The sequence below is a fragment of the Oncorhynchus gorbuscha genome, linkage group LG23 (genome assembly GCF_021184085.1).
Source record: "Oncorhynchus gorbuscha isolate QuinsamMale2020 ecotype Even-year linkage group LG23, OgorEven_v1.0, whole genome shotgun sequence".
Taxonomy (NCBI): domain Eukaryota; kingdom Metazoa; phylum Chordata; class Actinopteri; order Salmoniformes; family Salmonidae; genus Oncorhynchus; species Oncorhynchus gorbuscha.
Window position 1 is genome coordinate 5,152,497 of NC_060195.1, and position 12,991 is coordinate 5,165,487.

A 12,991-nucleotide genomic window follows, 5' to 3' on the forward strand; every position below is an offset into this window, starting at 1 on the left:
GATGTAATGCTACCTTATTTAATCATACCACACGACAATGCTACCTTATTTAATCATACCACACGATGTAATGCTACCTTATTTAATCATACCACACGATGTAATGCTACCTTATTTCATTATACCACACGATGTAATGCTACCTTATTTAATCATACCACACGATGTAATGCTTTCATTTAATCATTACCACACGATGTAATGCTACCTTATTTCATTATACCACACGATGTAATGCTACCTTCATTATACCACACGATGTAATGCTACCTTTAATCATACCACACAATGTAATGCTACCTTTATCCATACCACACATGTAATGCTACCTTTATCATACCACACAATGTAATGCTACCTTTATCATACCACACGATGTAACACCTTTATCATACCACACAATGTAATGCTACCTTTATCATACCACACAATGTAATGCTACCTTTATCATACCACACGATGTAATGCTACCTTTATCATACCACACCATTATGCTACCTTTATCACCACACGATGTAATGCTACCTTTATCATACCACACGATGTAATGCTACCTTTATCATACCACACGATGTAATGCTACCTTTATCATACCACACGATGTAATGCTACCTTATTTAAATTATACCACATGACGGAACGCACTGCATTCGCGGAAGTGTTTTAAGGAGAGTTTGACCGCAGACCCCATAGCGGATGCAGGCAATGAGTCAGTGATCAGCTGAGAGATCCTGATTTTTTGAAAACGTGTATTTGAGGGCATGTTGGTCAGGATAATATCTATGAGGGTGCCCATGTTTACTGTTTTAGGGTTGTACCTGGCGGGTTCCTTGATAATTTGTGTGAGATTGTGGTATCTAGCTTAGATTGTAGGACTGCTGGGGGGGTTAAGCATGTCCCAGTTTAGGTCATCTAACAGAAACGAACTCTGAAGATAGATGGGAGGCAATCAATTCACATATGGTGTCCCAAGGCAGATGGGAGCAGAGGAGGAGGAGGGGGGTCTATAACAGTGAGACTTATTTCTGAGAGATTAATTTTTAAAATTTAAAAGCTCAAACTAGTTGGGCACAGACCTGGAAAGTATGACATAACTTTGCAGGCCATCTCTGAAGATTGCGGCAACTCCCAATTGGGTACTTTCACCCCCCCCACCATTGTGTGTGAGGCTATTGGCTGTATATATGTTAGGCCCTAGGTCACCGCCTGTGTGGGAGTTTTGGATTTACTCTGTCAGACTGCCTTTCTCTCCTCCCCCTTATGCCCTTCTCATTTCCCTCATCCTTTTCTCCTCTCCTCATCTCAAAATGACATTCTAATGCAATTAACTCTTAGCCTGGATCCCATCCAGCCTCTATGCTCTGAGGCCTTTACTGGTATCAGGCCCAGCAGTGGGCCTATTGAGGATGCGCCAAATTACTCCCTATATTGTGTACTACCTTTTTGACCAGGGCTCATAGTAATGTACACTATATAGGGTGCCATTAGGGACTCACTTGGTAGCCTGGGCTAGAGGAGGAGAGTGGAATATGATGATTAAAAGGAAGCTACATTTTTTTCCCCCTCAAAGTCCTTCTGGGCTGGCAGGGAGAGGGAGTGTTTTCTGGGGCTGACATTAGGAGCAGAATGCCTACATTTGCGTGACACTGCCTGCGGAGGAGCAGAGGTTTACGGGTAATTATTTCAGAGTTTTGAGAGGATGAGACAGACCGGTGGACAGAGGGAGTAGTGCATACCAGCTAAGGCTAGCAATTAAGTATTTGTTCATCTTAGCAAACTCTACCAACCAACAGACTAGCTAAGCCAATTGGTAAAGAGTTTAGATTTAAATGGTTTGGATAAGATTAGCTGCTCTAGGTATGTCTTCATTGGTAGGGCACAGAAAGAGCTGAGGTCTATGGTGATAGGTGGGATTAAAGAACTGAAGTCTATGGTGATAGGTGGAATGGGCTGAGAGTGGCTGGGGGGTGGGATTAAAGAGCTGAAGTCTATGGTGGTGGGGGGGAAGCACTGCCAGCCAGGCACACATCTCTTTATCCATCCATGGATGGATATACAGACACAGTGACTGATTCAACACGAGAGAGAGAAGTGGTTGGCGACTGGCTGCTTTTTAAAAAGATGTCAAGAGGCAGGCAACCAATCAAATTTAATTTATAAAGCTCTTCTGTCATCAGCTGATGTCACAAAGTGCTGTACAGAAACCCAGCCTAAAACCCCCAAAAGGCAAGCAATGCAGGTGCAGAAGCATGGCGACTAGAAAACTCTAGAAAGGCCAAAACCTAGGAAGAAACCTAGAGGAACCAGGCTATGAGGGGTGGCCAGTCCTGTTCTGGCTGTGCCGGGTGGAGATTATAAACCTAGAGAGAAACCAGGCTATGAGGGGTGGCCAGTCCTCTTCTGGCTGTGCCGGGTAGCCATGAGGAACCAGGCTATGAGGGTGACAGTCCTTGTGGCCAGTCCTCTGGCTGTGCCTGTTGGAGATTAGAAACCTAGAGAGGAACCAGGCTATGAGGGTGACCAGTCCTCTTCTGGCTGTGCCGGGTAGAGAGGAACCAGGCTATGAGGGTGACCAGTCCTTATGGCCAGTCCTCTTCTGGCTGTGCCTGTTGGAGATTAGAAACCTAGAGAGGAACCAGGCTATGAGGGGTGACCAGTCCTCTTCTGGCTGTGCCGGGTAGAGGAACCAGGCTATGAGGGTGGCCAGTCCTCTTCTGGCTGTGCCGGGTGAGAAGGAACCAGGCTATGAGGGGTGGCCAGTCCTCTTCTGGCTGTGCTGATGGAGAGGAACTAGGCTATGAGGGTGGCCAGTCCCTCTTCTGGCTGTGCCGGGTGGAGATTATAAACCTAGAGAGGAACCACGCTATGAGGGGTGGCCAGTCCTCTCTGGCTGTGCCGGGTGGAGAGGAACCAGCTATGAGGGGTGGCCAGTCCTCTTCTGGCTGTGCCGGGTGGAGAGGAACCAGTCTATGAGGTGGCCAGTCCTCTTCTGGCTGTGCCAGGTGGAAGACAGGCTATGAAAGTGTAGTCTCTTCTGGCTGTGCCCAGGTGGAGAGGAACCAGGCTATGAGGGGTGACCAGTCCTCTTCTGGCTGTGCCGGGTAGAGAGGAACCAGGCTATGAGGGGTGGCCAGTCCTCTTCTGGCTGTGCCGGGTAGAGAGGAACCAGGCTATGAGGGGTGGCCAGTCCTCTTCTGGCTGTGCCGGATGCACATCTGATGCCAATGGTCTGATTAAACAACACACAGTACCAGTCAAAAGTTTGGACACCTACTCAGTCCATGGTTTTTCTTTTATTTTTTACTATTTTCTACATTGTAGAATAATAGTGATGACAAACTATATATAAAATAACAGACATTGAATCATGTAGTAACCTGAAAAGTGATAAACAAATCAATGTATTTGACCATCTTACAAGTAGTCACCCTTTTCCTTGAGTTTTTCCACTCTTGGCATTCTCTCAACCAGCTTCACCTGGAATGCTTTTCCAGCAGTCTTGAAGGAGTACCCACATATGCTGAGCACTTGTTGGCTGCTTTTTTTCCTTCACTCCGCAGTCAACTCATCCCAAACCATCTCAATTATATATAGAGAACACACACACACACACAGAGTTTTGATCTCATGGATAGTTAGCCTCCTGACCCCCTGTACCTCAGATGTTAACCAAAACAAGTGGCGGGGTGACTTTTGTTCGAATCCCAGATTGCTTCTTTAACACTGAGCTCCAACCCACTGAGCTAATGGAGTATCTTCCTCACTCTTCACTCTACTTTGGATTTTACCTTAATTTTATTATTATTATTATTTTACCTTAATTATTATTATTATTATTTTTTTTAGCTTTATTATTTTTACCTTATTTTTTTTAACCTGCATCCAATTAAGACTGTCAGTGGTCCTCTTTCTCCTCTCGGTGTGACAGGTTTACTCGTTGTGACAGTGGTCTCCCCTAACGCTCCTTCACTTTAACGTGCCTCTGTAGGCACCCTATTCACGCAGTGCACCACTTTTCATCAAGGCCCTTGTCGGGGACAGTGCTTCCTTTTTTTTATAGGGTTTCATTTGGGACAAACTCAATTAAAAAAAAAAATTGTGTCCTAACTGTCACATTTAATGTCCTGTCGTCCCTCAGGTGAATCCATGAAGCAGGCATCAGGAGAGTTTGCAGAGGACCCCTGTTCCTCGGTAAAGAGGGGGTAACATGGTCCGTGCAGCCAGGGCACTCCTCTCTGCCGTCTCACTCACCTGCTGGTTCTAGCCGACATGTCTGATGTCTATAAGCTGCTGCTGCAACTCAAACTGGTGAGACACACTCGCACACGCACACACGCACACACGCACCTGCTGGTTCTGGCTGACATGTCTGATGTCTATAAGCTGCTGCTGCAACTCAAACTGGTGAGACACACACGCACACACACACACGCACGCGCGCGCACACACCTGCTGGTTCTGGCCGACATGTCTGATGTCTATAAGCTGCTGCTGCAACTCAACTGGTGAGACACGCATGCACACACACGCACGCGCGCACACACACCTGCTGGTTCCGACTGACATGTCTGATGTCTATAAGCTGCTGCTGCAACTCAAACTGGTGAGACGCACGCGTGCGCACACGCACCTGCTGGTTCTGGCCAACATGTCTGATGTCTATAAGCTGCTGCAGCTCAGACTGGTGAGGGACATGACACGCGTGCACACACACAGGGAGAAACGTGCACTGGTGGTGAGACGTGCACAGGTCATGGATTATTAAATAATTATAAACAGTCTGGCTTTGGGTCACATTGTGAGGTAGCGAGTCATGTACTGTTGAAGTCTGAAGTTTACATTCAGCTTAGCCAAATGCATTTAAACCCAGTTTTTGCAATTCTGACATTTAATCCTAGTAAAAAGTCCCTGTCTTAGGTCAGTTAAAATCACCACTTTATTTTAAGAATATGAAATGTGAAATGTCAATAATATTAGTGATTTTATTTCGGTTTATTTCTTTCATCACATTCCCAGTGGGTCAGAAGTTAACATTCACTCAATTAGCATTTGGTAGCATTGCCTTTTAAATTGTTTAACTTGGGTCAAACGTTAGGGTAGCCTTCCACAAGCTTCCCACAATAAGTTGGGTGTTTTTGCCCATTCCTCCTAACAGAGCTGGTGTAACTGAATCAGGTTTGTAGGCCTTCTTGCTCACTCATGCTTTTCAGGTCTGCCAACATTTTCTATGGGATTGACGCTGTGGGGCTTTGTGATGGCCACTCCAATACCTCAACTTTGTTGTCCTGAAGCCATTTTGCCACAACTTTGAAATTGCTTGGGGTCATTGTTCATTTGGAAGACCCATTTGGGACCAAGATTTAACTTCCTGACTGATTTACATTTAAGTCATTTAGCAGATATCTTGAGATGTTGCTTCAATATATCCACAATTTTCCTACCTCATGATGCTATTTATTTTGAAGTGCACCAGTCCCTCCTGCAGCAAAGCACCCCCACAACATGATGCTGCCACCCCATGCTTCACGGTTGGGATGGTGTTCTTTTTAAACCCCCCTTTTCCTTCAAACAAAAGGATGGTCATTATGGCCAAACAGTTCTATTTTTTGTTTAATCAGACCAGAGGATATTTCTCCAGAAAGTACGATATTTGTCCCTTGCAGTTGCAAACCGTAGTCTGGCTTTATATGGCGGTATTGAGGAGTGGCTTTTCCTTGCTGAGGCCTTTCAGGTTATGTCTATCGTACTCGTTTTACTGTGGATATTGATACTTTTGTACCTGTTTCCTCCAGCATCTTCACAAGGTCCTTTGCTGTTGTTCTGGGACTGATTTGCACTTTCCACACAAGTACATTCATCTCTAGGAGACCGAACGCGTCTCCCTTCCTGAGCGGTATGATGGCTGCGGGTCCCGTGGTGTTTATACTCTGCGTACTATTGTTTGTACAGATGAATGTGGTACCTCCAGGTGTTTGGAAACTTCTCCCAAGGATGAACCGGACTTGTGGAGGTCTACAGTTTGTTATCTGAGGTCTTGGTTGGGCCTTTTTGATTTTCCCATAATGTCACTAAAAAGGCATTGAGTTTGAAGGTAGGCCTTGAAATACATCCACAGGTACACCTCCAATTGACTCAAATGATGTCAATTAACCTATCAGAAGCTTCTAAAACCATGACATAATTTTCTGGAATTTTCCAAGCTGTTTAAAGGCATGTATGTAAACTTCTGACCAACTGGAATTGTGACGCAGTGAATTATAAGTGAAATAATCTGTCTGTAAACAATTGTTGGAAAAATGACCAGTGTCATGCTCAAAGTAGATGTCCAATCAAATTTGCCAAACTGTCGTTTGTTAACAAGAAATTTGTGGAGTGGTTGAAAAAAGGAGTTTTAATAACCCCAACCTAAGTGTATGTTAACTTCTGACTTCAACTGTACTACAGCATTAAACTGTCTATCTGGCTTTGAGGTAGCTCCATTATGAGCCACACACACACGACTCTAAGTGGGCTCGTGTGGATAAGGACAAGTTCACGTAAAGAAGGGAAACCTATTTAACTAGCTTTATGAATTACGACATTCTTTATTGCATCGAAGAAATAAAATAAGTAAATAACCTAAAGTTTAGCTGCACTTTTTTTTAAAGAAAGCAACACGTCTACCAAAGCAACACATCTACCTATTCAACTGTTTTTCTAGATGTTAGTTTGCTTGACTCAAAACTAACGTTCTGGTGTCTTGGCTAAAGGTTTCAAACAAGGTCTTCTGTGTTTTGTCCATCCTTCACCATAGTTCATTATTGCTGTGAATGAATGAAACTAAATCCTGACCACAAGGAGGCCTTTCACCTGCAGTGAAGAGACTTTGCTGTTTATCATCGGTCGTAGGCTTAGTCCTCTGTAGGCACACCATCTATTTAGTGCACTACTTGTGACCAATGCACCATAGGGGTAGTGCACTACTGTTGACCAGGGCCCCATAGGGGTAGTGCACTACTGTTGACCAGGGCCCCATAGGGGTAGTGCACTACTGTTGACCAGGGCCCCATAGGGTTAGTGCACTACTGTTGACCAGGGCCCCATAGGGTTAGTGCACTACTGTTGACCAGGGCCCCATAGGGGTAGTGCACTACTGTTGACCAGGGACCCATAGGGGTAGTGCACTACTGTTGACCAGGGACCCATTGGGTTAGTGCACTACTTGTGACCAGGGCCCCATAGGGTTAGTGCACTACTGTTGACCAGGGCCCCATAGGGTTAGTGCACTACTGTTGACCAGGGCCCCATAGGGTTAGTGCACTACTGTTGACCAGGGCCCCATAGGGTTAGTGCACTACTGTTGACCAGGGCCCCATAGGGGTAGTGCACTACTTTAGACCAGGGCCCCATAGGGGTAGTGCACTACTGTTGACCAGGGCCCCATAGGGTTGAGTGCACTACTTTAGACCAGGGCCCAGGGTGCCATTTGGGATGGAGCCATATGTTTTCTAACCTTTCCATTCACTACTGTAAACTGTTCTGATTCTAATTACACAGCCAGACAGTGAAGTCAAATGTCAACGATGAAATGGAGTCACTTTAAAAAAATATATTTTTTTTTAATAGCTAGGCTGTAAAATGGAAGACGTCTGTCATTTCGTCAAGCTCAGACAGGTCAGCAGGTTGAAAAAGGAAATTACTATGTATTTATTGTCTCAGATCCTCCGGGTGAAGATCTAGAATCAGTTTTATTAAGATAATTTAAATTACCAACAGTAATTACATTGACATATAGATCAACACACTCTTTACTGTGAGACACTTCATGAATATGTGCATGGGCCTCTCCAGAAATGATTTACTGTGGAACGAGTAGAAAGAGAGGATAGAAAAACACTAGTTTCTACTCTTGAGGTGAGGAAGCTTCCACAGCCATGTGTGCTGTTGCATTGTGGGCTAAGCTCCACCCCGTGTTCCACTTCCCATACTGTCTCTTAAAGTTGAACAACTCGACGTTATCTTATCATGCCTCTGTTTATAACCCACCTCTTCACAGGGTTAGTGCCTTCCAGATACTTGGGTTGTGTCCCAAAACGGCAACCTGTTCCCTATGTAGTGCACTACTTTTGACCAGGGACCGTATCCGGAATGGCACTCTGTCCTATGTAGTGCCTATTCCACATGGGGCCCTGTATAGGGCAACGGGTGCCATTTTTAAGACTCATCCAGACTGAGTCAGTGCTCCAGCTATATTGAAGTCTCTTGAGGGAAGTCAGCCCTGGCATTCTCTGGACACTGGCCACCCTGGTGTTGCCAGCCAAATGCAGGAGACCTGACGTCATTGCTCTTTCTGCATTCCAGATACCCAAAGTCCCAAATGGCGCCCTATGTAGAGCACTGCTGTTTGACCAAGGCCCCTTTGTGAATAGGCTGCCATTTGGGATGCTATATATGGACATGCGCATCGCGGTGGATTATAGAATCATATCAAATAGACAGTGTTCTTGAATCCTGAGATGTTCACACATTCCAGGATATGTAAAGTCAACAAAAAAGTAAATGGTTTATTTTCATTAAACTTAACATGAGTAAATATTTGTATGTACGTAAGATTCAACTGAGATGAACTGAACAGTGTCTCCACAGACATGTGACTAACAAACGGAATAATGTGTCCCTGAACAAAGGGGTCAAAATCAAAAGTAAGTCAGCATTCCGGTGTGGCCACCAGCTGCATTAAGTACTGCAGTATCTCCTCCTCTGCAACAGGTTTTACTGTGAGATGTTACCTTACCTCCTTCCACCAAAGCACCTGCAAGGTCCCGGACCTTTCTGGCCTCAGCCCTCACCCCCCCGATCCAACAGGTCCCAGATGTGCTCAATGGGATTGAGATCTGGCTCTTCACTGGCCATGACAGAACATTGACATTCCTGTCTTGCAGGAAATCACGCACAAAACCAGCAGTATGGCTGGTGGTATTGTCATGCTGGAGGGTCATGTCAGATGAGCCTGCAGGAAGGTACCACATGAGGGAGGAGGATGTCTTCCTGTAACACACAGCGCTGAGATTGCCTGCAATGACAACAAGCTCAGTCCGATGATGCTGTGACACACCGCCCCAGACCATGACAGACCCTCCAACTCTAAATCCCGCTCCAGAGTACAGGCCTCGTGTAACACTCATTCATTTAAGACATTTACATTTAAGTCATTTAGCAGACGCTCTTATCCAGAGCGACTTTACAAATTGGTGCATTCACCTTATGACATCCAGTGGGACAGTCACTTAACAATAGTGCATCTAAAACTTAGGGGGGTGGGGTGAGAGGGATTACTTAACCTATCCTAGGTATTCCTTAAAGAGGTGGGGTTTCAGGTGTCTCCGAAGGTGGTGATTGACTCGCTGTCCTGGCGTCGTGAGGGAGTTTGTTCCACCATTGGGGGCCAGGGCAGCGAACAGTTTTGACTGGGCTGGAGCGGAGCGACTTCTCAGTGGTGCAGGGAGGCGAGCAGGCCAGAGGTGGATGAACGCAGTGCCCTTGTTTGGGTGTAGGGCCTGACAGAGCCTGGAGGTACTGAGGTGCCGTTCCCCTCACAGCTCCGTAGGCAAGCACCATGGTCTTGTAGCGGATGCGAGCTTCCAACTGGAAGCCAGTGGAGAGAACGGAGGAGCGGGGTGACGTGAGAGAACTTGGGGAAGGTTGAACACCAGACGGGCTGCGGCGTTCTGGATGAGTTGAAGGGGTTTAATGGCACAGGCAGGGAGCCCAGCCAACAGCGAGTTGCAGTAATCCAGACGGGAGATGACAAGTGCCTGGATTTAGGACCTGCGCCGCTTCCTGTGTGAGGCAGGGTCGTACTCCCTGCGGATGTTGTAGAGCATGAACCTACAGGAACGGGCCACCGCCTTGATGTTAGTTGAGAACGACAGGGTGTTGTCCAGGATCACGCCAAGGTTCTTGGCGCTCTGGGAGGAGGACACAATGGAGTTGTCGACCGTGATGGCGAGATCATGGAACGGGCAGTCCTTCCCGGGAGGAAGAGCAGTCCGTCTTGCCGAGGTTCAGCTTTGGAGGTGGTGATCCGTCATCCACACTGATATGTCTGCCAGACATGCAGAGATGCGATTCGCCACCTGGTCATCAGAAGGGGGAAAGGAGAAGATTAATTGTGTGTCGTCTGCATAGCAATGATAAGAGAGACCATGTGAGGTTATGACAGAGCCAAGTGACTTGGTGTATAGCGAGAATAGGAGAGGGCCAAGAACAGAGCCCTGGGGGACACCAGTGGTGAGAGCGTGGTGAGGAGACAGATTCGCCACGCCACCTGGTAGGAGCGACCTGTCAGGTAGGACGCAATCCAAGCCGTGGGCCGCGCCGGGAGATGCCCAACTCGGAGAGGGTGGAGAGGAGGATCTGATGGTTCACAGTATCGAAGGCAGCCGATAGATCTAGAAGGATGAGAGCAGAGGAGAGAGAGTTAGCTTTAGCAGTGCGGAGCGCCTCCGTGATACAGAGGAGAGCAGTCTCAGTTGAATGACTAGTCTTGAAACCTGACTGATTTGGATCAAGAAGGTCATTCAGAGAGAGATAGCGGGAGAGCTGGCCAAGGACGGCACGTTCAAGAGTTTTGGGAGAGAAAAGAAAGAAGGGATACTGGTCTGTAATTGTTGACATCGGAGGGATCGAGTGTAGGTTTTTTCAGAAGGGGTGCAACTCTCGCTCTCTTTGAAGACGGAAGGGACGTAGCCAACGGTCAGGGATGAGTTGATGAGCGAGGTGAGGTAAGGAGAAGGTCTCCGGAAATGGTCTGGAGAAGAGAGGAGGGGATAGGGTCAAGCGGGCAGGTTGTTGGGCGGCCGGCCGTCACAAGACGCGAGATTTCATCTGGAGAGAGAGGGGAGAAAGAGGTCAGAGCACAGGGTAGGGCAGTGTGAGCAGAACCAGCGGTGTCGTTTGACTTAGCAAACGAGGATCGGATGTCGTCGACCTTCTTTTTTCAAAATGGTTGACGAAGTCATCTGCAGAGGAGGAGGGGGGGGGGAGGGGGCGGAGGATTCAGGAGGGAGGAGAAGGTGGCAAACTTCCCTAGGGTTAGAGGCAGATGCTTGAATTTAGCGTGGTAGAAAGTGGCTTTAGCAGCAGAGACAGAGGAGGAAAATGTAGAGAGGAGGGAGTGAAAGGATGCCAGGTCCGCAGGGAGGCGGGATTTTCCTCCATTTCCGCCGGCTGCCCGGAGCCCTGTTCTGTGAGCTCGCAATGAGTCATCGAGCCACGGAGCGGGAGGGGGAGGACCGAGCCGGCCTGGAGGATAGGGGACATAGAGAGTCAAGGGATGCAGAGAGGAGGAGAGGAGGGTTGAGGAGGCAGAATCAGGAGATAGGTGGGAGAAGGTTTGAGCGGAGGGAAGAGATGATAGGATGGAAGAGGAGAGTAGCGGGGGAGAGAGAGCGAAGGTTGGGACGGCGCGATACCATCCGAGTAGGGGCAGTGTGGGAGGTGTTGGATGAGAGCGAGAGGGAAAAGGATACAAGGCAGTGGTCGGAGACTTGGAGGGGAGTTGCAGTGAGGTTAGTGGAAGAACAGCATCTAGTAAAGATGAGGTCGAGCGTATTGCCTGCCTTGTGAGTAGGGGGAAGGTGAGAGGGTGAGGTCAAAAGAGGAGAGGAGTGGAAAGAAGGAGGCAGAGAGGAAAGAGTCAAAGGTAGACGGGGGAGGTTAAAGTCGCCCAGAACTGTGAGAGGTGAGCCGTCCTCAGGAAAGGAGCTTATCAAGGCATCAAGCTCATTGATGAACTCTCCGAGGAACCTGGAGGGCGATAAATGATAAGGATGTTAAGCTTGAAAGGGCTAGTAACTGTGACAGCATGGAATTCAAAGGAGGCGATAGACAGATGGGTAAGGGGAGAAAGAGAGAATGACCACTTGGGAGATGAGGATCCCGGTGCCACCACCCCGTGACCAGACGCTCTCGGGGTGTGCGAGAACACGTGGGCGGACGAAGAGAGAGCAGTAGGAGTAGCAGTGTTGTCTGTGGTGATCCATGTTTCCGTCAGTGCCAAGAAGTCGAGGGACTGGAGGGAGGCATAGGCTGAGATGAACTCTGCCTTGTTGACCGCAGGTGGCAGTTCCAGAGGCTACCGGAGACCTGGAACTCCACGTGGGTCGTGCGCGCTGGGACCACCAGAGTAGGGTGGCCGCGGCCACGCGGTGAGAGCGTTGTATGGTCTGTGCAGAGAGGAGAGAACAGGGATAAACAGACACATAGTTGACAGGCTACAGAAGAGGCTACGCTAATGCAAGGAGATTGGAATGACAAGTGGACTACACGTCTCGAATGTTCAGAAAGTTAAGCTACGTAGCAAGAATCTTATTGACTAAAATGATTAAAATGATACAGTACTGCTGAAGTAGGCCAGCTGGCAGTGGGTGCGTTGTTGACACTACACTAATCAAGTCATTCCGTTGAGTGTAATAGTTTCTGCAGTGTTGCTATTCGGGGGCTAGCAGGCTAGCTAGCAGTGTTGTTTACGTTACGTTGCGTTAAAGAACGACAATAGATGGCTAGCGAACCTAGAAAATCGCTCTAGACTACACAATTATCTTTGATACAAAGACGGCTATGTAGCTAGCTAAGTAGCTAGCTACGATCAAACAAATCAAACCGTTGTACTGTAATGAAATGAAGTGAAAATGTGATACAACCTGTGAATGCGACCGGGTAGTTGAGTTCTATACAGAAGACGTTGGCTAGCTGTTGGCTAGCTAGCAGAGTCACCTACGTTAAGGACGACAAATAGCTGGCTAGCTAACCTCGGTAAATTAAGATAATCACTCTAAGACTACACACTCTAAACCTAAACAACACAATTATCTTGGATACGATGATACGATGATACGAAGACAGCAAAGACAGCTATGTAGGTAGCTAACACTAAACTAATCAAGTCGTTAGTTTCTCAGTGCAGCTAATCAGTGGACGTTAGCTAGCTGGCTAGTGAAGACTACGTGAA